Below are 25,831 nucleotides of genomic sequence, written 5' to 3' on the forward strand. Positions count from 1 at the left end.
TTTATGATGCCAGACGATTGCCTTTTTCCGGGCACATATACCGGCATTATTGGCAACTCCCAAACGATTTACCCAATCGAGGTCCCAAATGGTATTTCTCTGTTCGTTGCAGCATCGTTGCGGCCGGTCGAGCGCGCACAAAATCTGTTACGATTTACAACTAGTTAATTAGGGGTTGATTGTAGTTCGGTAACAGCGTCCCAATAGGGAACGAGACAGGATGATATATTTTCAATGGATCTGTTTTACGTTGAATTGTGCCGCAATGGAGATGCTCAATCATGCGTTTCAAATTGTTAGAGCATTCAGTCAGAACCAGTTATGGAAGGAACATTTTGATATACAGACATGACTTCTGCAATCTGTGTGATTACGTAATTCACTTCGATGTTGTTTTTGGCTAGAAAAGTAATCCACGTGCAGATTCGAAGCAAGTGTATTAACATCAAGCACTCGACTCGACTCTCTACATAAATTAGTGAAATCAGTTAAAGCCATCCCACTGAATATCCAAAGCGGGGGCGACACGACAGCCAATCTTGCAGGAACATCCAGCGTAGCTGGTGTTTCTTTTTCCTCGCACTTCCAGCTAATTTACCACACACCGAGTCCAATGTCATTACCTTAATGGCAAACGACTTGCTTTCTTCCCATTATAAGCCAACGAGCATTCTCGTTGGATGGATCCGAAAATAGTCCAAATTGATGAAAGTGACTCGTCAAATCTAATGGAGGCAGAACGCGCTGGAAGACAGCAATGGAAGGCGAGCTGTGGGATGCAAGCAGATACAGTGTAGGAAGAAGAGTGGTAACTAGGCGCAATGTGATTTCTTCGACAGCTTTGATTTGGACGAGAATGATTGGATGGAGATTTGCTTCTAGAATGAAAAGTTGTGTCGTATCTTGATCTAATGTAGATTTTATCACCAAACCAAGGTGCCCTCCTTTTCCAAAGGAGAATCATACCAACAGAGTATCATGCCATGCCTGTAATAGGATTATTTATCCTACAATTTGACTTTATGTTCCAAAATTATTCTCAGCTTTTTTTCGTAAATTTATTGAAATTATGCTTTTCTAGATTTTTATTTAATTCTCACACGTAACTTAATAGTAATTTTTTCAAATTTGATAGAGTCTAAGAAGTCCGTGGTACATTTTTATTCTTTTTTACAAAATAAGCATGTGATACTTACAGCATGACTACAAAGAATTTTGATGATGTTTTATGAATATTGTCCTTTATATTTCGCTTATTAATAAATGTTTGGATTTGGTGGAATAGATACTACGTTTTTAAACAAATATTTGATTCTATATACTGTTGATATCGATGAGCCTAAATCATGTTATTAAGATCAATAGTTTTCTTATTCTCGGTTATTTTAATGAAGTCATGCAACTATATTCTTGAAAGTTCTTCCAATTTAACATTTATAATTTCGTGTAAAAATTCAAATAAAAAAAATCTAAAAATCTAAACATCTAAAAATCTAAAAATCTAAAAATCTAAAAATCCAAAAATCTAAAAATCTAAAAATCTAAATATCTAGAAATCTAGAAATTTAAAAAAAATCTTATAATCTAAAAATCTAAAAATCTAAAAATCTAAAAATCTAAAAATCTAAAAATCTAAAAATCTAAAAATCTAAAAATCTAAAAATCTAAAAATCTAAAAATCTAAAAATCTAAAAATCTAAAAATCTAGAAATCTAAAAAACTCTTAAAATCTAAAAATCTAAAAATCTGAACATCTAAAAATCTGAACATCTAAAAATCTAAAATCTAAAAATCTAAAAATCTAAAAATCTAAAAATCTAAAAATCTAAAAATCTAAAAATCTAAAAATCTAAAAATCTAAAAATCTAAAAATCTAAAAATCTAAAAATCTAAAAATCTAAAAATCTAAAAATCTAAAAATCTAAAAATCTAAAATCTAAAAATCTAAAAATCTAAAAATCTAAAGATCTAAAAATCTAAAGCTTTTTTTTTGTGGTTAAAATTCAGTTTTATTTTGTCATTATATGTACAGTTTTTACAATTCAGCGTTTACGTTCAGCGTTTTCAAATCAATTTAAATCTAATTGAAACATTAAAGCATCTACATCAATTCTATCGTTACAATCGTTAACAAAGCCGATGTACTTCACAAACAAGCGGAGAATTTCCACTCGCGCAGCTCTTCCAATTCCTGGCAAAACAGGTCTCGTGAGGTCCTCGAACGACAGTCGCCTCCAACCATTCGTGTAGCCGGCTAGCCTCTGCTGTAGGACCGTCCAGGCCGGGCCGACACGAGTGCAGCTACAGAACTTGTGCTGGAGCGTTTCAGGTACCTGTATGGCACAGTGTTGACAGTTCTCGTCCGCCACCCGTTGCATCACGTGCAGAAGCTTCCGATGTTCGATTTTCCCATTCACCAGCAGGTAAAGTTGGGATCGCTGCGATGAGGAAAGCTCTTTCATCCCAATATTTCGCCACGCGCGTGGCCAGTCAAGTGCTGGACTGTTTCGTTCCACCTTTGGCAGTTCGCTTTGCTGAACGAAGTGCCGGTGGATCAGATCGGCGGAAGGGTTTTGTTGGATATGGTGGGGAATTTGGGATAAATTTGATAGGATCGATTTAAGGTCAGGATTGTCAATAGAAATTGCAAAATTGGCGGGGAATTGCGTGGAATAGAAGGGATTTATAATAAGGAATGGAGTCGATCTCTTTCAAGTGTCTGTTGGTGGCTAGACTACGGCTTTTGCATGCCAAAACATACAAATTTAAACCGCCGTGCTCCTTCTTGCGTATCAACTGCATAATGGGAACGCGCGCAGCCATTCCTCTCCACAGGAACGTCCCCATCGTTGCTGTTATTTTCGCTGTGTGGACACCAAGCGGAGGCAGCTATACAGACGAAATGTACCACAGTCTCGATGTGCCAAACGTGTTCAGCATAATCACCCTCTGGTGAAGAGTTAGTGTGCGCAAGGACTGCAGCCACATTTGCTGTGAAAACTTGCCCGCCAGCGCATCCCAGTTGAGTGTAGTCATCAGCCTAATCGAGTTGGCGAAGGTAACACCCAAAATCTTGACTACGTTGGCTGTTTGCAGCCACTGGGTACAAATTTCGTTACCTTCGAAAACGCCAACGTTCACTGCAACCGTCTTCCGCAGATTCAATTTTGCGCCGGCGGCAAGCCCAAAGCGACGAAATATTTCATTCATCGCTTCTATTTGCCACGATGACGTCACAACCATGCTAATATCGTCGGCGTAGGCAACGAGTAGATCATCCCCACACACTTGCTCAAGCCTACACACCAGTGGATGAGATATAGCACGAACAGATGCATGGACAACGGGTTGCCTTGCCGCACCGACCGTGTGATCTCAAACGATCGAGAGAGGTGCCCATTGATAAGCAGCCGGGATGTGGACCGACTGGCTATGTTCGAGAGAAGAGAGATGAGTTCCTCGTTGAACCCGAGCGACCGCATAGTTTCGAAGAGGAACGAGTGCCGCACCCGATCGAAGGCGTTCTCCAGATCTAAGCTGATGAGCTTACTAGCGCGACGGTGATGACACGGAGACTGGCGATCCGATCTTTCAAAGCGAGAGTGGCCTGGAAGATGTTTCGCTCTGCGTTTGAGCATTTCTGTCCGTTGCTTAGGACGCGGTGGGCCTGCATATTTCGTTCCATCCGGTTTTTCAGGATGCGGGAGAGCAATTTATAATCGCTGTTGAGCAGCGATATGGGCGATGATTTCGTCTTCTCCCGTCTGTAACTGCGTGATCGTGGTTTTCTTCCCCCAATTGGAAGATTGACATTGGCTCCCCTACCACGTGCGTCTCGTTGATGCGCATGAACATGTGGGAGAAATTACGCTGCAATGCCAACATTTCTCCTTTCAGCCGGTTGATGGTGGTTATGGTTTGTGGCTGCAGATAGTAGCCGTCGTACGCTAGCCGTAGTTGCGCATAAAGGTGCTGGTACGCGTCGTGGAATTCCTCGAAGACGGTTCAAGATTTCCACTTGAAAAAGGACTTGATTTTTGGCTTAGCGTACGACAGCCACCATTCCATCCACGACCCGTAGTTGCCACATATATCGGATCTCGGCAACGTTTTCTTAGGTTGGAAGATGCGGTTGAAGAGCCCAGAAACCGCGCCCGGGCTCATGTCCCAGTGGAGGGAGACAGAGTCTGAGCGTTAGCGCTTTGTGGTTTGTAAAACAGCAAACGTGCGTGTAGGCGGACTGCAATTTGTCGCGAAGACCGCGGCTCACGTATATCCGATCGAGGCGAGATCGCGCGTTTCGACAGACATACGTAAAACCGGCATCACGTGGACATAGTTTCTCCCACACATCATATAGCTGCAGCTGCTGTACAGCGGTTTTAAGAGATGAACTGGTGTTCGGGCTGGACGAATCGCACGCACGCAGCACGCAATTGAAATCGCCAGCTACGATGACGTTCTCGGTGTGGTGGCGGAGATAATAGGCAAGCGTGCCATTGAAGAACTCTTCTCTAGCACCGCGCTTAGCAGTGCCGGAGGGAGCGTAGACGTTGCAGATCGTTATGTCGTGCACACGCAGCGCGATTAGTCGGCTGTCCAGGGTCTTCTCCACGTGAGTGACATGGATGTGCTCCTTCACCGCAACAGCTGTGCCTCTCCTCGTGTGGTCCACATTCGCGAAAACGACGAAGCCAGGCAAGGAAAGCTGTTCGTTCTCGATTTCCTGCAGACACACGATATCGAGGTTTTAGCTGCTTATGAAGGTTCGGAGTGCGTTCAGTTTTGTGGGTTTCGTGATCTTGCCGATGTTGATGGATACGAGGTTGTAAGACGTGAGAGCCATTTATGGAAGAAAGTCCACATCCTGCTCGTCGTCACCGTCGTGGCATCGCTGTTTCTTGCCGGGCGGGCGTCCTCGGCTTCGGCTACTTCTCGTCGATGTGGACGAATCGTCCGTATCGTTGCCGGCGGTTCGATCTTTCGATCGCATCGCGTTTGCTGGCTTTTTGAATATGTCAACCAAGACCATTTCAGCGGTCTGTGGTTGTGTGCGCAACAACGACGATGAGTTGCGCGCGGTTTGTACTTGCAACGTACTGGAAGACACCGTTCGTGCCAAGGTTCGTGCAATGGGCGCAGTCGACTGGCTTGCAGTTGGGTTTATTGAGCCAGATGGTTCGGTCTGACTCGACGGCTGTGGCAGCTCGGGGAAAGCCTCCAGCGATGCTGGTTGTGGAGCGACAGAACGCTGAGCTCTTCTGGACTAGCAGCTTTTTGTTTTGGACACACGATATGCAAGTATGCGTTTGCTCTTTGCAGTATTTACAAGAGACGATCTGTCCCTTATAAACAATGTAGGCCTGCTGTCCATCGATCGTTACCCACGAATCGATGTTTCGATGGACTAGCATTCGGGCCGACCAAATGCCGAGCGGTATCCCACCGAACTCGAACCCTTCTCCCCATGTTAGCTCTCGTAACGAAAACACTTAACCGAACGCACTCAAAAATTCCACGATTTTTTCTTCGGGGACGTTTTCTGGCAAGTCGTGCACTTTAACCTCTACACATCCATCTTCCATGGTGATGCGAAGCTTGTACTTTTTCCCCGCGTGCTCCACTTCATGCTTCTCGTCATGTTCTTGCACTATTCGTTGTGCAAGCGCCAGGTTGTCAACCTTGACGAACGCACATTGTTCACCTCTGTGGCACTGTAGTCTCAAAACTTCTTCTTTCTTCAAGCCGAGTACCGTGCGGCAAAAGCCGTGAACCTTTTCGAATGACGGCTTCACCGGGAAGCTCGAATAGTCAATACGAAAAGTATTTTCTCGCCTCATCGCGGACCACTAAAACGCGCGACGCAGCACGGACGGAATCGAACTTCAACCACTATAATCGATCACTTGACTTTCCAAGAGCGCAATCGGAAACAAAATCTGAAAATCTAAAAATCTAAAAATCTAAAAATCTAAAAATCTAAAAATCTAAGAATCTAAGAATCTAAGAATCTAAAAATCTAAAAATCTAAAAATCTAAAAATCTAAAAAACTAAAAATCTTTAAATACATAAATTTAAAAATCTAAAAATCTATAAATCTAAAAATCTAAAAATCTAAAATTTTAAAATCTAAAAATCTAAAATTTTAAAATTCTAAGAATCTAAAAATATTAAAATCTAAAAATCTAAAAATCTAAAAATCTGAAAATCTAAAAATCTAAAAATCTAAAAATCTAAAAATCTAAAAATCTAAAAATCTAAAAATCTAAAAATCTAAAAATTTAAAAATCTAAAAAACTAAAAATACTAAAAATGAAAAAAGAAAAAAATCGAAAAATTTAAAAATCTAAAAATCTAAAAAATCTAAAAATCTAAAAATCTAAAATAAAAAAATCTAAAATCCAAAAATCTAAAAATCTAAAAATCTAAAAATCTAAAATCTAAAAACCTAAAAATCTAAAAATCGAGAAATCTAAAAATCTAAAAATTCAAAGATCTAAAAATCTATAAATCCAAAAATCTAAAAATCTAAAATCTAAAAATCTAAAATAAAAAATTCAAAAATCTAAAAATCTAAAAATCTAAGAATCTAAGAATCTAAGAATCTAAGAATCTAAGAATCTAAGAATCTAAGAATCTAAGAATCTAAGAATCTAAGAATCTAAGAATCTAAGAATCTAAGAATCTAAAATCTAAAAATCTCAAAAGCTAAAAATCTAAAAACCTAGAAAACTATAAATTTAAAAATCTTGAGATCTAAAAATCCAAAAATCTAAAGATCTAAATATCTAAAATTCTAAAAATCTAAAAATTTAAAAATGTAAAAATGTAAAAATCTAAAAATTTAAAAATCTAAAAATCTAAAAATCCTAAAATCTAAAAATCTAAGAATCTAAGAATCTAAAAATCTAAAAATCTAAAAATCTAAAAATCTAAAAATCTAAAAATCTAAAAATTTAAAAATCTAAAAATCTAAAAATCTAAAAATCTAAAAATCTAAAAATCTAAGAATCTAAGAATCTAAAAATCTAAAAATCTAAAAATCTAAAAATCTATAAATACATAAATTTAAAAATCTAAAAATCTATAAATCTAAAAATCTAAAAATCTAAAATCTAAAATTCTAAAAATCTAAAAATTTAAAAATGTAAAAATGTAAAAATCTAAAAATTTAAAAATCTAAAAATCTAAAAATCCTAAAATCTAAAAATCTAAGAATCTAAGAATCTAAAAATCTAAAAATCTAAAAATCTAAAAATCTAAAAATCTAAAAATCTAAAAATTTAAAAATCTAAAAATCTAAAAATCTAAAAATCTAAAAATCTAAAAATCTAAGAATCTAAGAATCTAAAAATCTAAAAATTTGAAAATTTAAAAATCTAAAAATCTAAAAATCTAAAAATCTAAAAATCTAAAAATCTAAAAATCTAAAAATCTAAAAATCTAAAAATCTAGAAATCTAAAAATCTAAAAATCTAAAAATCTTAAAATCTTAAAATCTTAAAATCTTAAAATCTTAAAATCTTAAAATCTAAAAATCTAAAAATCTAAAAATCTAAAAATCTCAAAATCTAAAAATACAAAAATTTAAAAATCTAAAAATCTAAAAATCTAAAAATCTAAAAATCTAAAAATTTAAAATTCTAAAAATCTAAAAATCTAAGAATCTAAAAATCTAAGAATCTAAAAATTTAAAAATCTATAAATCTATAAATCCAAAAATCCGAAGATCTGTAAATCTGAAAATCTGAAAATCTTAAAAATTTGTGGTAGTGTTTGAGTAGTGTTCAGGAAATATAAAAATCTTGATAATTAAAAATTTAAAACATCTTTTTAATTTAAATACGTATCGAAAAGGTCAAACGAGTTGCTCGTGCCAAAAACTTGCAGGGGTGGTGGTTTCTAGGCGTAAAGCGAAAGGTTTATCGCTTCTCGTGACCGACCGCGGAATAGTTGTGCTGCTGCAATCTCACTGGCTCTGTGGATGAGTGATGCAATCGAGTTCCAAAGGGACTGTCCGCGCCGGGGCTTGGATTAGCGAGAGGATGTCCCTCGCTGTCATCCTGGGTGAGGGCAGCCGTTTGTTATAGGGAGTGTGTTTTCCTATTACAGCTGGACAATGGTTTAAAAATCTAAAAAAAAAAATCAAACAAATTTAAATAAAATAAAATTTAAAAATAAAATTATAAATGTCTCCAAATTTCAAGTATTTCAAATCTACTAAAATTTATTATTTTCGTTAGAAAATCGCATACATCCATTTATGGCCATAGTTTAGTGAAGGAAAATGAATAGTTTCGGGGCTGCGGTGGATCACATAAGCGCCAAGAATATGTAGAAATCCAATGAAATAGACGTAAACTAATAAAATTAATCTCAATCAATTAATAAAATTAAAGTCAATGTAGTGTTCCAATTTTTGGAATATTATTATAAGAATGAAAGTATAATATTCCGCGTTTCTACTTATTTAATTCCTTCTAGACAACCAACAGACTGCACCCCGAAATCATCCAGCTATCGATTTATCAACCGCTACGGTTTGAGAAGTCAATATAATCGGAACCATAAATCTCCATTTGTTTGTAATAGCATCATTTATATCTACGTTCTACCCATCTACCTATTCGATCCACCAACATATATCTGTCCCTACGGATTTCCAGACCCTCGATAACGGTCTATAATTGTTTTAAATTTATCAAAATCTATTTCCGACGACATTAAATCCCAACTTCGCGGTCAACGTCTGACGTCTCGGTGTCGTTGACATTTCGGGCTGAAAACTAGTGTTCCCTCTTGTTTGAAAACGAAAACAACCATTTTCAATAACCCTACCCAATACTCCCATTCGAGTTCATATTAATATTTCCGGTTGATCAAATCCGTTGACAGAAAAGTGTTTTTGTTGCATTCACTTGCGCAACCCGACAACGACCTACGGCAAACACACTATTCTCTTGGTGGGATTTGGCCACCCCGCACCGATGCGGTGACCCTTCCGATCACGCTGTTTGGAAACAAAAACAACACCGCCAGCAACGTTTTCGAAACGGTTCTCGATCACCCCGCACCGCGACGTTCGACCTACCGGGTTTCAAACAAGCTTCACCCAACGGGCTTACACCCAAAATAGGGTAATATCTATTCGAGTGAAGCTGTTGTGCATATTTCTCATTCCTCGAGATCGTTTATTATTTTCACGTTATTTAGGTACATAAACAGACAGTTTAGAACCATTATTAGCTATATGGGTATGTGATACTGAGAATGATAAAACTCGGTCAATAATAGTGCTTTTATTTGTGGATGACTGTTCATGAGTCTAAAACACTAACGTTTGTTGTTGTTGTTGTTGTTTATTTAATCTTTACCGCCTTGGGCGGCCTTCGATATAAATGAAAAGCAATTATAGTATTGTATACTTATCTGGTAAATGGCTACGTTGTTCTGAATTTGGGTCTTCTTCTGCTATCTTTGATTCATATTACCTTAAGGCTGATTTTCCTTTGAATAGAGTTTAAATGTTTTCTTCCACGCACACTTTTTCACTGTTTCTTTTCTGCTTTTGAATTCTGAATGGTTTCTTTCTTCTTGTTGATTTTTCCTGAATTCTTGTTGTTGCTTCCTTGGCTCCTTCTTCATGCTTTTCTTGTCTTCTTCTTGCTTCTCCCGATTTTTTTTGATCCTGTTTCTTCTTCATATCCGTACTTCCTTTCTGGTCCTACTAACGCTCTCTCCATTTAGTCCTGATGTTTTGCCATGTTGATCGTTTTCAGCTCCTACTTCGTCCGCTATGGTCACTTTCGTTCTCCTCACTCCGGTTTCTTGGTTCTTGCTTCTTCTTGAAACTCCAGGTCAGCATTTGTATTGGTACCTAGCGAGACGTGTGCCGATTAGGGAATAGCGACGGTCATAACTTCTACGCCCGCACGGTCACCCTCGTAGGATTTTTTACCATCTTTCCCCGAACCATCCTCCTTTTCTTCGCAGCTTTTGTCTTCTACTTGTTCCTCCTTTCTTGTTTCCTTGCTTGCCGCAGGGCCGCTCTCGTAGGTTACACACTTCCACTATTTTCTTGAAATACTCGTTCATTGGTGCCATCTTTTCCGATTACTCCTGCTCATCTGTCGTTCTGTTCAGTTGCTATTGTGTCTTACTTATCGAGACGTGTACCGATTAAAGAAGAAGCGACGGTCATAACGTCTTCTTCCGCACGGCTACCCTCGTAAGTTTCGATCACGGTTTACCAGCGAGACGTGAACCGATATAGGTATAGCGACGGTCATGACTTCTACACCAGCACGGCCACCCTCGTGGTGTTTTTAGTTCTTTATATTAGCTCGAGCAATCCACTTTCATTAAGAAATTTCCTTAGGTTCGATTCTTTAGTACGGTCTTCGCTCAATATTTCTTGCAGAGATCCGTGTATGTTACACAATCGTCTTTTGTCTTCGTACTTGCGACAGTCGATTAAAGATGTTTAACATCCAAATATATTACGCATGTTTCAAAAACTGGATCAGTTCGATCAAAAAGATGAGAGTGTGTAACTCTTGTGTGCCCTATGCGTAGTCGTGTGATTGCGATTTGTTCCTGCCTATTACCCAATGGGATCCATTCCGTTGTGTTGTTTTTGATCTGCCGTAGTTTGTTTTCTCTTAATTGATCCCAGTACTTCTCCCATTCCCAACGCGTTCTAGATTTGATTTCCGTTTTAACATCACATGCAGGAATTGGTAACTCCCTCGGATGCACCTCAAGAGCTGCCTTTGCAGCGTGATCTGCTTGCTCCATTGATTTCCATTGATGCCCATATGTCCGGGAGTCCAGCAAAGAACAGTAGTTTGGTCTGAACATAACATTATTTCAATCTGTTGAATCCACGGGTGTTTTGAAGATCCACATTCTACCGCAGCAACAACACTTTCAAAATCAGTGCAAATAATTCTATGGACTGCTCTGTTTTTTGATCGACGGATTGTTTCTAGTATAGCAAACGCTTCAGCCGAAAATATCGATAGGTCTGGGGTAGTCCTACACTTGTTACATCTTCTCCTGATACAATTCCAGCTCCTACCTTCCTTGATTTCTTGGAACCATCCGTGAATACGAACTCGGCTGCTACAGAAGTCTTCATTTTGTATTCGAGCAAATTTCCGCTTGACCATAGAGATCGAAAGATTTCGTACCCCAACATCTTTAAGTTTCCAGCATACTTGAGGTCTATGATACGCCCAACTTTCCGTATGAGTTGAATACGTTTCTATGTTTGGGATCTCAATGTTGAGATTATTGGTAGCGATTGCTCTAGCCCGACGTAGACTAGCTAAGTTTGAGTTTTCCCTTGATACTGAAGATAAACTAATTAGATTTTTGATGGAGGTTTCCCAGATCAGATATTTCAGAGGTAGAACCCCACTAATGGACAGTATGCTATCTATGGGACTCGTCACAAATGCACCAATAGCAAGTCGCACTGCCTTGTTTTGGCATGCGTTCAGTTTTTTTATTTGCGTTTCTGAGGCTCCGTTGAAGATAGGCGCTCCAAAAAGAAGTTTAGACTGAATTATTGCCTTGTAAATATTAATCATAGTTTTGGGGTGTCCACCAAATCGGTTTCCTGAGATAGAACGAAGAATGTTAATTCTTGGTTCTACGTCTGATTTGATCTTTTCAATATGCGCATTCCAATTCATTCTACTGTCGAAGATAACTCCCAATATACGCATTGTTTGAACCTCTCTAATTTCACATCCTTCTAATTTTAGAGGAGGAATACTTTGATGTGATCGCTTGCGGCACACATGCATAGCTGTCGTTTTCTCGTGAGATAATCGGAAACCAGTTTTGGATGACCACTTTTCCAACGATACAAGGGTTTGTTGAAGTCGTTTACGGAGAACTTTATGACACTTTCCAGAGATGTAAATGATAATGTCATCCGCGTAAACCAGGATTTTAATGGATTTTGGTACTGCACTGAACACTGAGTTGATGGCGATAAGGAAAAGGGTTACGCTAATGACGGATCCTTGCGGTACTCCATTTTCTTGAATCATTTCATCACTTTTCACTGCCCCAACCAGAACACGGAAACGACGATTTTGTAGAAAATTTATTAGGTATTTCACCATATTTCCTCCGAATCCCCAGTTAATGTGTGTGTCGATTATTAGGCGTCTCCATGTAACATCATATGCCTTGGATATATCCAATGAAACAATTTCGGTGTGGCTGTTGTTGGCTATAGAAGCATGAAGTTCTTCCTCTAGTACTGCAAGATGGCTATTGATAGATTTTCCTTTCCTGAACCCATATTGTCGTTTGTCTAATAAACCTTGACTTTCAATGTGGTAAGTTAGTCTACGATTTACCATACGTTCCATGATCTTGCTAGTACAACTAGTTAGAGATATTGGGCGATAATTAGACGGATCTCTTAAATCTTTCCCTGGCTTTGGAATTGGGATCACCGCTTTCCCATAAACGATTGATTTCACGCAGTAGAGTATTCTTTGCGTGTATTGGTAATCTGCGAATCATTTCATAATGTATTCCGTCTGGACCTGGGATAGATCCTCGAACGTTATCTATCACATGTAGCAGCTCATGCATTTCAAAAGATTTATTTTTGGCGTTAGCTCTCGAAGGAAAAGTTAAAGTTCGTGATTCACCGGATAGCTTCTTTCTAATGAATTCGCTTGAATATCCCCTATCAGAGGAAACATCTGTATAATTTTTAGCGAGCAAGTTTGCAATTTCAGTTGGCTGTGTAACTAGACCACTGTCGGATTGCAAACTGGGAATTTTAAATGAGCGGCGATTCCCATGCAGAGATCTTACTTTTTTCCATAATGTTGTAATAGGAGTTTCCATGTTAATGCTATTTACAAATTCTTCCCATGACTTAATCTTAGAATCCCAAATTAATTTACGTGCTACCCGTTTGGCGTTTTTGAATTCTTCTTTCCTAATTGCTCTGTCGGGGTGTTCAACGGGTGTTCGTTTTAATTCACGCAAAGCTTTACGAAGATTTCGTATTGCTTCAGCTAATTGTGTGTTCCACCAAGGCGCACCGTTGGGTCGGTGAACGCCAGTCGTTTGTGGGATAGACAGTTCAGCAGCATTGACAATAGCACGGGTAATTGATTGCATATCGTTCTCTACAAAAGGGGGTAGATGGGTAGTGATAAGGTCTTCGAAAAGGGTCCAATTGGCTTCATTTATTTTCCAACTTTTTCTACTTCTAACTGTTTGATCTGAGGTTTCAACTTTAAGAATAATGGGGAAATGATCGCTATCGTGTGTATCCAGCAAAACCTCCCAAAGAAATTCAGTTCCCAATTCAACAGAAGCTAGTGAGAGATCTATCGCATCCGTTCTCCCTGGGCTGATTGTTAGATGTGTGTGGGATCCATCGTTAAGAAGCAGCAGGTCTTCTTCATCGATTGTTTCGAGGAGGGTTCTTCCATTAGAAGATGTTTTCCTACTGCCCCAAGCCGAGTGATGGGAATTAAAGTCACCCAGGACGAGGAACGGTCTAGGAAGCTGTTGGAACAGAGCAATCAGCGTGCTTTTATCACACATGCCATGGGGTAAATATATCGAAACTAATGTTAGAGTAAAGGGGAAATGTATTTGTATTGCTATGGCAGATAATTCTGTATGTAGTTGGATACGATGATGGGAATAGTTGTCATGCACTGCAATAGCAACACCCCCCCATGTACCTCTTGCATGTCCAGTATCATGATGATAATAAGAATGGGAATGTGGTATTTTGAAGTTTTCTCTGGTATGTGTTTCTTGCAGCGCTAGGGCGTAAATATTGTATTTGTATATTAATTGTCGTAACTCATTTTGATTTCTTTTGAGGCCGTTCAAGTTCCACTGTAGAATAGCTCTCCCTGGTCTATCTGTTGTATCTCGTTCTTCTGGATTCATTTTGTTGTGGTTGTTGTGGTTGTTGTGGTTGTCCGTGTAAGGTGATGGTTGTGTTTTTTTCCGTGGCGGCGAATCTCCTAAGTATTCAGCTTCTCTTGGTTGGTGTCCGACGGGTGTGTTGTTCCTGCTCTTGTTTCCTGATTTTTTGGATGAGTATGATGTACTGGGTTGTTGAGAGTTTGGTTCAAGGGAATGATTAGTTTGTATGATATTGTTCGAGTCTGTTTTACCATCGTCGTTCGTTTGTTCGGATGTCAACAATGTGTTCTGTGTTGATAGGATCTGGTCATCTGTTTCGATCTGAGTAGTGGTCATCGTGTCAGTGTCATTGGCTGTTGGGGGTCTGCTATTAGATTAATCCTGACGATTTGTGCTGCACGAACATTTGCAGGTGCATAGTCTTCTTGCTTGTTGTGTCACTTGCGAATAGGAGCCACGCTGCTCAGAGAAGATACGGCGGGCTTGTGAGAAGGGGACATCAAGTTGAATTCTGATTCTAACGATTTCTTGTTCTTCTTTGAACTTTCGACAAAGAGGAGAGTTGATGGAATGGTCTTGGTTACAGTGTAGACAAAGGTTGGTCGATTACATACTTCGTCATGCCATGTGTTGCAGCAGTTTGGGCATCTTCTGTTCTTCTTGCAATTATTGCCGATGTGACCGTACTCGAGGCAGTTAAAGCATCGGGTAGGTCGCGGATAAAAAGGTCTAGTTGGTTTTCTAACCAATCCAACTGTGATGTATTGCGGTGCAGTTGGTTTATGTATTCTCAATACAAGGACAGACGCTAGGCGGCTAGATGGACTCACCTTTTTCGATAACCGCCTGACTTCGGTAACATGTTGATTAGCTAGTTCTTCAAGGATCTCATCCTCGGTCATATGGGCAACTTCTGGCGCACTAATTACCACTTTCGTGAAATTTAATTGGGCGTGTTCCACAACCTTCACTTTGATACCATCTGACAAACACTTCATCTTCAAAAATTTCTGCATTTTATTGTTACCACGAACTTTCACCACATAACGGGCACCATCCATCTCCGAACGCGAATCTTCATAATCTCCCACGGCATTTTTAACTCCTCGAGCAACCACAAATGGTGATATCCCCACTAGCGACGGATTTTCTTCATCGTCACGTTCAATCACAGCGAAATAAACCCCTTGATTATCACTTGCGATAGACCCAAGAAGCGGGAATTCGCCACCTCCGCGAAAAGCATCTCGCTGGACACAGGACAGGGAAACGAAACTTCCCTACACTGGCACTAATCAGATAGCTCGGCGAATAGCTTAAGGAGGCGCAATGGCACTGTACCGGCAACGGTCGATAGTATTTTCAGCGATTTGAAATGCGATAAGAACCGACAGAGAATCGAATGCACAACCGAACGCTTTGCTGGTCGATCTCAAACTGTGTAAAACACTAACGGTTTTATCTTATCTTGCTTGGAAATTTCTTCTAGGAATTTAGCCTCAAATATTGGATTTACTCGTTTTTCTTTCTATTACTTCCTTTTTTTGGAATGGAAATTTTAGTAGCGGAAGTACATGCAAGAAGAACTTAGAGAACATATTTCTTTTCGCTCAATTTTCACTTTTCGATTCTGATATAGCTTTTGTAATTTGAAGAAAATCTCGGAATTTGAAGGCTGTCCTAGTGACTTCTGATGAGAAATGAGCAAGTCCAAATGGTTAATTGACTCCAAATATCCATATTTTTATTGCTACAATCTTCTGGAAAAATATTTCAGCCATTTTTTAAATATTTATGTTTAACCGTCGCCTCGGCGTTCCGAATGTTCATATAATTTTACCACTAAAAATCAATATTGTAACAAACATCCAAAAATTTACTCCGTATCGCATACCCTTACTGCCAATGCTGAAACGAATATACACAACTGGCTAGAGAAGCTCATCAGATATTATATCCCAAAGCAAAGGGTCGACCGTCGCCGTCATCGTCCACTATCGATGGCGGCGGCACTTTCGCTCTCGTTTGAATCGCATCAGTGCAAGAATAATGCCAGCGGCAGCGGAAGGAAGAACCCATCATCATAGACCCAGGGCAATAAAATGAAGAGCTCACGGACCTAACCCAACAATTATGATGGACTGCGCATTGCTGTTCCAGCCGGTCGGTCCGGAAAAGCCTAGACCTAGCGCGCACCATCGGGTACCTAAATCAAACAAATAACATTCCATCGATTCCGGCCATCCGGTGGGGTCTTCGTCGGTTATTGAGCTGAAGTAGATAGAGTCGCCTGGCTGTGATTTATCGTTACGTGAGTTAATTTTCGATGACCGTATGTCCTGGAAAATTTTGTGAATTTGACTCGAAATAAGACCGACGAATATGAGCGCTTCTGAAGATACATTCTTTTAGAAAAGTTGTATCGTCGTAAACCTCAACAATCAGTATAGCTTGAAAGACCGATTATCTAGAGGTTGGACAGTTTTATTGTAGTTTGTTGAACTGATAATTCAATTAAGGTATATTTTATGAAGCCACAACTTCAAAGTCCCTTTATTGATTATCTAAAATTCACTGATTACAATTCTATTGTATGTAGGTATCTGTTAAAAAAAATGTGTGATGTTTTAAGTAACTTCAAGGTAATAAAATGTCTTTACAGTTTTCCACCAAGGCGTGGCGTGAATATTTCCCATTATGAAAATTACAACAATTACTCGACACTGCTTAAGGATTAGAAGGACCACTGTCCAAGTGCAAACGCCTAGCTGTAAATCAGTAAGTATGAACGCCCAGCTTTATGGCTGGAACACGTGCCCTCGCCCACGTTGGGCTTAGATTTACTCCACCCCAGACTTGACTTGACCACTGCGAGGAATAACTCGCCCATTGCCGTTAGTTGAACCCATTCAGGAAATCGTTATCCCGTAAAAAAAAACATTCTCACTAATTCCAGCCTCACCCTCGCCAACCGAGTGAGCCGTTCCCGCCCATCCCCACGTGCGGGACCAACACACAAAGGACGAACTCGCTAAACTAGTTTAGTGTCACCACGTCGTTGGAGTTAATGATTTGTTGATGGAGGAAAATATTTACCATCAATTAACGATTTGCTCGTGCGCGCGCCAACAACTTGCTGGGGTGGCGGTTTCTAGTCGTAAAGCGGAAGGTTTATCACTTCTCGTGACCAACCGACCGCGGAACTGTGCTTCTATAGTTGTGCTGCCGGAAGCTCACTGGCTCTGCGGATGAGTGATGCAATCGAGCTCTAAAGGGACTGGCCGCACTGGGGTTTGGACTAGCAGGAGGATGTCCCTCGCTGTCGTCCTGGGTGGGTGCAGCCGTTTGTTATAGAGGGTGTGTTTTCCCATTACGACAATTCAGCTGGACAATGGTTTTTATTGCAGGTCATCCATCAGGCTTATTATTTTTCTATTGCAGTTTTCCCCGTGCGCGATTTTGCTTGTGCTCGGTGGACAGAAGCGTTATTGTTTTTTACACGCCATTCGGCTAACAGGGCTTAATGATGGGTGCTCGTTGCAATTGGAAGCTAGTGGGGTGGGATGGAAACTGTGGGTTGTGTTTAAAATGTTGCCACCTCATTGCATTGTGGCTTTCTCTTTGTATTAGAGATTAGCGTAATTGAATGTTGGATTGTGAATTAGTTTCATAAAATTTTACAATGTTGATTGTATTATTCAAACTTTGAACTGCAATTCAAATAGTTTACTCATCACGATAGGACGAAGTTGTAAAACTCACAGCAAATAGTTTTGAAAATTCAATGACATGTAGAATTGCCTATGATCCCAACAAATGAATTAACATTCAATTTCGTCGCCGCATACACGCAAAAGAATCAGTGGGTATTTTTGCTAGTTCACGTGTGCAGTGAGAGGCGATGATCCAATATCGCCCTCGAAACTCATTGTCACTTTCGATTTTCCGAACTTTCAAAAGAAGTTCATCAGATTTTGTTTTCCAAATTTCTGGGGGAAGCTACTACGGAAAATACTTTTAAATACCTACGAGATTGTATGTGTTTCATTTTTATCTCCCACTATCCGGCAGTGCTTTTATGGAAGAAACATGTCTTCATCTATTTGTAAAATAGGTTGTCTGGTGTTTCTTTTGCGAGACGAAAACGACACCTTTGTTGGACACGGAATTGTTCTCGACCGTAAATTGCTTGTTTTTTCGAAATTCGAGAATTTGGCAGACGACGTCAATCAACTTTTCCAAATTGCAACTGATTTTCTTTAGGTGTTCACTCCGGAATGTTCAAACTTGTAACTAATAAAGGCATTACTGCCTGCACATTGCTGCTACATTCAATAAATTAATAAAGTCGTAAACATGCTGTTATTCTACTTCTTAATAAGCATATGCGGTATTTGAAAAAAAAAATCGTTTCAGGTGATTCGAAACGAAATTCCGCGGAATTTCACGAAATTTGAGCATGGCGAAATCTGTTTTTTTGATTTCGTTTCGTATACATATTGCTAAAATCCAATATTTTTGAGAAAACTAGCTTTTAACTAAATGAAACTGAATTTCGAAACACATTTTAACCAATACTAAACTTCATGTAATTGAAACATTACCTACATGGGAACGCAAAAGATGACGCCTTGGAAAAAACTGGAGTTTATAAAATATTTTGCGCTGCTGATCGCAGCAAGCTATGCGCGCGGATTGTTGTTTTTGAATTTCCTGTTACGTTCGTTTGTTCGTTTCTGCAAGAAATCTATTTGTCTGCACGGTGTGCCTGTGACGGTTATTAACGAAAAAAAAAATGTCCATCCATTCTGAACTCGCCTTTCGAAAGATATAATATCCAGGCGTCTGCTATGAAAATTGCAAAATATTTCATCTAGGGGATCGAAAGTTATAGCGGTTACAAATTTTATGATTTTTGCGTTCGATATTTCACTAATATACAACCATATATACCGTGAATTTCCTCCTGATTACATCCAAATAAATTATCATCAAATATCCAATTTTGTAACCGCAACCAACTATAACCTAAAACCTATTCTTTGAATAATAGAAAATAAATAACAAAGGATATTAGAGATAATATTGTACTAATGTCAATGACAGAATAGACAATATAACCACAATACAGTATTCAAATTACAGAATTATTGCACTTAAGGCTCTATAAACCGTAATCAATCCGATAATTACGATGATTTTATTCGAATCCGCACTAACACTAATAAAGTTTTGAACTAAATTCAATATTTTGGGGCTATTTACGGACTTACCCTTCATCATAATATATTCATGGCATTTCCACAATAATTTTTCACTTATCAAAACTAGCAATTACTGAGGAATTGCTGGAAAAACGCTGAAAACTGCGTTTTTCCTAGACCGATATTCGTATATTCATCGAACGCATACTAACGTTCGAACGTTCGGATCAAACACATACACACTCACTTGATTTTTCACTTGATCTTTTCCAATTGTTTCCTTTATTTTATCACTCCTAAAACATATTCACTAGCTGAGCTTCACATTTTTCTTCAATCTTGACTACAAATTAATTCACTTCACGTCCAAAAACTATCGAAAACTGCTTTCCAAAAATCGAAGTGAGAGACAAATTTGACGACCGTATTGTGAATGCAATAAAGTGCGGAAGACTCAAATTCACTAGCGCAATAAGTGAAATGGTGAGTACAGAATCTACGCGATGCAACTTCTTTCAATCCAAACAATACAACGTATACGTCAGCCAACACGCAAACAAAGATGTGCATACACAAGAAAATAATCATCTCTTCACCGTTGCCAGATTTATTTCTTGGAAAAAATCCTTGATGTTCGTCGGATTGAACAATAAAACCAAAAATAAATATTTAAACATGTTATGTAAGCTTCTATTACATTCCAAGTGGTGTATGAAATTTTTAAAATCGATAAATACCCATATATTTGATACACCATGAACATGTCTTATGATATAAAATAAACAATTCGTCAAGTCTGGCAACATTATGCATCAGCTGGCATATTTTTACCACCCCATTTCCACCCACCCCAGTTGTAAACAACATTTATTTATCGCTGCTGCACTTTTCCGTACCGATTGCATCACTATTACAATCAAGTGATACAGTCATTAATTTTCAAAACATTGTGATGGAGTCTTGAGCCAAATCTCCTAATCATACCAAAGTGTGAATATTGTCTATGACAGACAAGTAACTACACTCTGTATGATGATTCTGCTTTTATTAAAAATAAATAATAATAATAATAATTAACATAGAATACCGCGCTGAAACAATTTTGTCTTTCATGGGTACTGGGTAGTTAGTAAGACTAGTAACCAACATTTAAACAACAATGTGAATGATTTGTTGTCAGTTATACAACCATCATCCAGTTCGATTCAAGCAGTGGTACGAAAACGAGTTCCATTTGGAAAAAATGGGAAAGGCTAGATCACACGAGGAAATCCGCCTTTTCCGAGAACGGTAGACGGAAAGAGCATATATGCCCCACTTCGGAACGTCTCAACAATTTAACTGACTTGTTGAGCTACGATGCATTTACTTCATAAATTAACTGACAAAGGGAATACTAGTATCCGACTTAGAACTAGAAGAGGGAAACCATCGCATTTACATAAAGCCAGGTAATAAAATGAGAGATTTTAAAAGACTGAAACTATTTAAGAAATATTTCACTGTCATGAGATGAGTGATCTGAAGTTTGAAACTGACGCGCTTGTGGAACTTATATCGCTGGACATTTCCAAGGCATATAACGGGACGTAGACCCCTGGAATACTACAAAAACTGGCGACTTGGGGGATTTCTGGAAGCCTCCTCCTTTTCGTGGCGATGCAGAGAGAATTCTTCAACCTCCCGAAGGACATCCATATCCTTGTGTATGCGAAGACATTGTCCTCGTAGTCATAAATTGTATAAAGTGACCTTTAATAAAGTGTATGGATCAATAACGATTCACTCAGAATATCTCTGAAAGAGTGAAATGAATTGTTCGTGGACACTAGAAGTAGGCTGGCCATACGTACCATATTTAATGGGACAGTCCCGTTTTCCAGACCTTATTGTGCTGTCCCGTCGTTATTTTAAAAATTCTCAATTTGTCCCGTTTTTCATTGATTCTTCCAAAAAGCTCCAGAATATTATTCAAACAAACTCAATATTTTAGGCAGAAATCCAAAAGCAAATACAAAGAAAGTGGACAAAACCCATAAAAAAAGTGTGAGATGTTAAAAACAGGGTTACGTTGTTAGTGTTGCTCTTAAAAAAAATGCTATCTATGCCGTTATGTATTTTTTATTGATCGACTATTTTTGAAGTTTTTAACAGTTAACGACAACATGTGTTGCTCCGGGTTATTTTTCGTACAGTTTCATTTCAATGATTTTTTTGTGCTTATTCCGGAGGCAGTAAACTTTGACGGAACCGGTGACTTGGTAAGCTAGTATTTCCTTGACTTTCAGTTATGAATCGCAGGGACAGACTTCCTACTTTTCAAATTAGGTTCATTTTCGAGTATTTTTTATGATACTTTAGACGTAGGAATTTTTTTTTTCCAAAATCTACTTAATCACTTATTTTTGAATCATTTGTTTCCTTTACTGTAAAAAACTGATATGAAAAAATTATTAATAAAAATAATTTAAAATTTTACAAATCAACAAAACAAAATCGATATTAGGACGGTTTTAAACCTCGTGAAAAATTGGTTGCAATTTGATTCTTACGTACATCAAGGTTAGTTTACAGATCAGTTTTGAATTTCGCTCCCATGTGTTTTCAAACGAGCGAGATTTATAGGATCCCGAAGGGGGAAAAATTGCCTGATTTGCGAATGTTATTGATACAGGAGCATGTTATTAATAATGGAACAGATACCCTAGTTACAAAAACAAATGCTTGCGAGGATAGGAATGCTTAACGCACAGGATATTTTGCTTCCTTGATTCTCAGCTCCAGAAAGCTTTGCTTAAAGAAGTTGAAGTGAAGTATGAGTACGAGTACGAGCAGTGATTATATGCTGATTCAATGCTGATTGGATAACTAATATGTAATATAATTTCTGAGATTTTCAATGAATGAAGAAATTTTAAGTATAATGCTACACTTCCCGTATAGTCCTAATCAGAGCTTTAAATAATCGATTAAAATAATCCATTATAAATCCATTATAATCCAAAATAAATAATCCGATTATGATTTTCCTAGATATAAACGTGTCAAAACGCATCCCAATATTTTGTTTCACTTCCTCATGTTTCACTGATTGCAACCGGAAGCTAATTTACGGCCATCAAAGCCACTGATTTCTTTCAAATGGCTTCTACCGGAAGTCATACTGTCCACACATTAGCCAGGAGTCCAGCCAGTTTTGACGTGGTACGACACGTGTCGAGAAAAAAAAATCATCACAAGGCAACCTCCCTTTATTGATCTCATTTACAATGTCACACAGCTACTTTAGTTCTCTAATTTCGATACTTCGAACCTTGGAACCGAACGCAGTCAACAAGATTCGGTAGAAAAAGTCATTACTTTATTTTTCACATCATAATGATAGAGTAGATACGCCACACTCTCATTTTTTCTTCTGCTCCTAGGACTCGTGGCGCAATTTTATTTAATGGACCAAACGCATGCCACGCGAGTCGATTGAAAATTGATCGAAACAGAAGAAAAAACCCTCTGTTGTTCGGTTGTGCACAGGATGTAGGGGATTATGGTTGGGTTGACTGCAATTTACTTTTTTTATTTCTGCACCTCGGCGGAAAAGTGGGGAAGCTCACTTCCCTCAACCACTTAGTTTATATTTTCCTCTGCCACGGGAGAGCAATGATGAGAATCCAAGAGGTCGATATTAAAATTTAACGTTCAATTAAATGGGGGCGTAACGGGATGCACATAGGGCCGGAAATTGGAATTCTTTGTATCCTTTATGAAGTTTATGACGTAAAAAAATATTTCACCCGGAAGGGGGTGAATGTTGTAATTTCCAGCAATTGTTTGTTTCCCTCTCGTCACACTGAGACTTAAATTCCCATATTTTCATTATACAAATTAAAGTTGTTTTCTTTGTACCTACTTGGAGGCTACATCCCTTCAATCTAGTTGTTTGACTCTTAGCCTCTAACTCCGTTGAATATTAAGAACCAGTAAGGATGAGTAAGGATCTAAGTTCCTCTTCAATTGAATTCAACCCAAGAATACCATGTTTATGTATTTCATAACCATTTAAAACACAATACTATTGTATCAGATTCTACTTTTTCCGACAAATAATTTTCCACCACTGATGCTCCAAGAAACTTCTGTAATCGAATTTCACATTTTGCTCGTCTTCTTTTCATCACCCGAAAACTGTTTAGCCTTTCATCGCAACCAGCAGCAGCGGTTGTGTTCTCCCACGAACAGATTCGAAAACTAGCTTGTTTGCCCATTCTTGTGCTCTTTTATTAGCTATTGATGTCTGATTCGGAATTAAATTTCCTGACAAATAGTTCGGAGTGGCCAAACAAGCAGCGAACGCAACAAGAAACTTTTTTTCCCCGTTGCTTTCGTTCGTTTGCCAAAGCTCTCGGTTTCCTTTTTGGTGGGGGAAAAATACCTCCTTCTTGGCGGAGGTCTTCGCCATTGCGTAGAATTTAGTTTCCCGCTCAAGAAAGTTCCACGGACGCGCGGAATGCAAAACTTTTCCTTTTAAAAGAAATCAAATAACAAGTTTTGTGTTTCCCTTCGCTGTCGCTGGCGTGGGTTTTCTTCCTTCGGTTGGGTCAGATTGGGTTGACTCCATCCGTTCGCTTATCTTGCTTTGATTGTGCGACTCTTTTTGTACCATTGCATTGCCAGCATCAGATCGTCACCGTTAAGTACGGCACGGTGTTGAGCTAATAGAAGTAGCAAAGATTCCGGGTTTTGCTTTGCAGAATGAAGCTGTAGTTCCGAAGCCATACGTCTTAGGAATTAAGTGGGTAGAGTGCACTCCCAGAGGTGAAGTCGATAGAACAAGAGCGAAAGAAAAAGTTTTCTCCCCTGATCAGGAACTTCTGGTATGAAACTGAGTCTTGCAATTAAAAGAAAATTAAATTTATTTGTAGTTTTATAGGTTATTTCGATTGTGGTGTGTTTCGTCGAAAGAGCAGTTCCTTCCTCATAGTGAGAAAATGATTTATTTCGTTTGGTTCGTATAAGATTTATTTGTTCTCGTAGAACTGAGCAAATGATCATTTTTTCTATATTAACGATGGAACGTTATCATTTCTGAGAATATTATTAATACTACAAGATAGAGTTGAACTAATTATGTATGCTGCAAAACACACATTTCACACAAATAAGGAATAAATCAATGAATAAATCATGTTCGAAGAATTCGATACGATTGTCATATGTAAAACTATTTAGAGTGGAAGATTAAGTAAATTACAATTTATATTTATTATTATCTATAATCAAGCGAAAAAAAGCTAATCAAATAAAACTTAATAGGCCTGCGAAACGCTAGATTTTTGTTTGCTATATTTTCGAACAAAACATTTGAGTAACTACGCTTAACAATAGGGAACCGTATTGAAATTACGTAACAAAAGAATGTGATCTCATCATAAGGCAATGACGTACACTTTCGTATCACAAAAACACTCATCTCAGTGCAAGAAGCAAAACACATTTCGCCAATTCGTCGTACAATGAGATTCATCTCGCTCATTTCCGGTTCCTTGTTTCGCATTCCGGCGGAGCAGAAAGAATATCACCGCAAGCGGAAAGATTTAATATTATCTGACAGCCCTAGTTTTTATTGCCGGGGAGTGCGAACAAATCAACAACGCTGCCAGCCGGAAAAGCCACAAAGTGAAAATCCAACTCGGAGCAGTCGTCAGTCACGCGGCGCACAGAAGTAAAAACCTTTTTCCCAAGGAAAACTGCCGCTCGCTTCAACGAACAAAGCACAATGGATGTCCATTTGAAACTGAGATAGAATTTTATATCTCTCGCTCAAACGCGCATTTTCTTTTGTTTGTGGCGACGATGACGATGCTGATGAAATGAGCGTCGTTCCGTGGGTGGCATCGCACAGTGCTGCTGCAGGCTCGCGGAAATCAAAAGACTAATTTCCGCTGTTTTTATGCTGGAATGAACTCGTGCGATTATTACAATGGAGGAAATAGTACAATAGATGCCGAGTTGCACCACGGAAACGTATAGCAGGTTTTAATCGTCATCAAATGGTCCTTTCTCTAACTTTTTCGAAAGTGAAAAATCTACATAAACATTATTAAACCAAGCGTGATTCTATTCATAGTTTTAGAAATAATGAGTTCTAACATGTTAGTTATAACTATTTCTGCAACTAAAATTTACATTTTTAGTTCAACTAGATAAAGAAATATTAACTAAGGTGGCAGCCTCGCCAGCGCAATGTAGGTAACGCGGTCCCGGTGCGGAAAATTAGAGCTCCAAACATTGACTCTGATCACTGCTTCGTTGTCAGTAAAATTCGATCACGGTTGTCAACTGTATCGAACGAAAGATCACAGCGCACGATGCGTTACAATATCCAGCGATTGTCGACGGAATATCGGTTGAATATCGCCAGAACCATGGGACATAAAAAATAGTCCATTAGTCGAGATCAGGGTTTGAATCCAAAGGAGAATGCAAAAATCTCTCACTTATAATGTCTGTGTTTTTGGAACTTGTTAAATCGTGCTGAAGGGATGAATCTAATGAAAACAGAATTGTCTAACAGTTCAGAATAGGTAACCAATAATTGAAAACTTTTTTGCATGACTCTTAGTATTGTCGGCGTAGCACCAACTTAGAATTCGGAAGTCGGGACTTCCGAACCGAACTTTCTTCCGAAGTTTTATCTGTCAAA

The sequence above is a fragment of the Armigeres subalbatus genome, unplaced genomic scaffold (assembly GCF_024139115.2).
Source record: "Armigeres subalbatus isolate Guangzhou_Male unplaced genomic scaffold, GZ_Asu_2 Contig274, whole genome shotgun sequence".
Taxonomy (NCBI): domain Eukaryota; kingdom Metazoa; phylum Arthropoda; class Insecta; order Diptera; family Culicidae; genus Armigeres; species Armigeres subalbatus.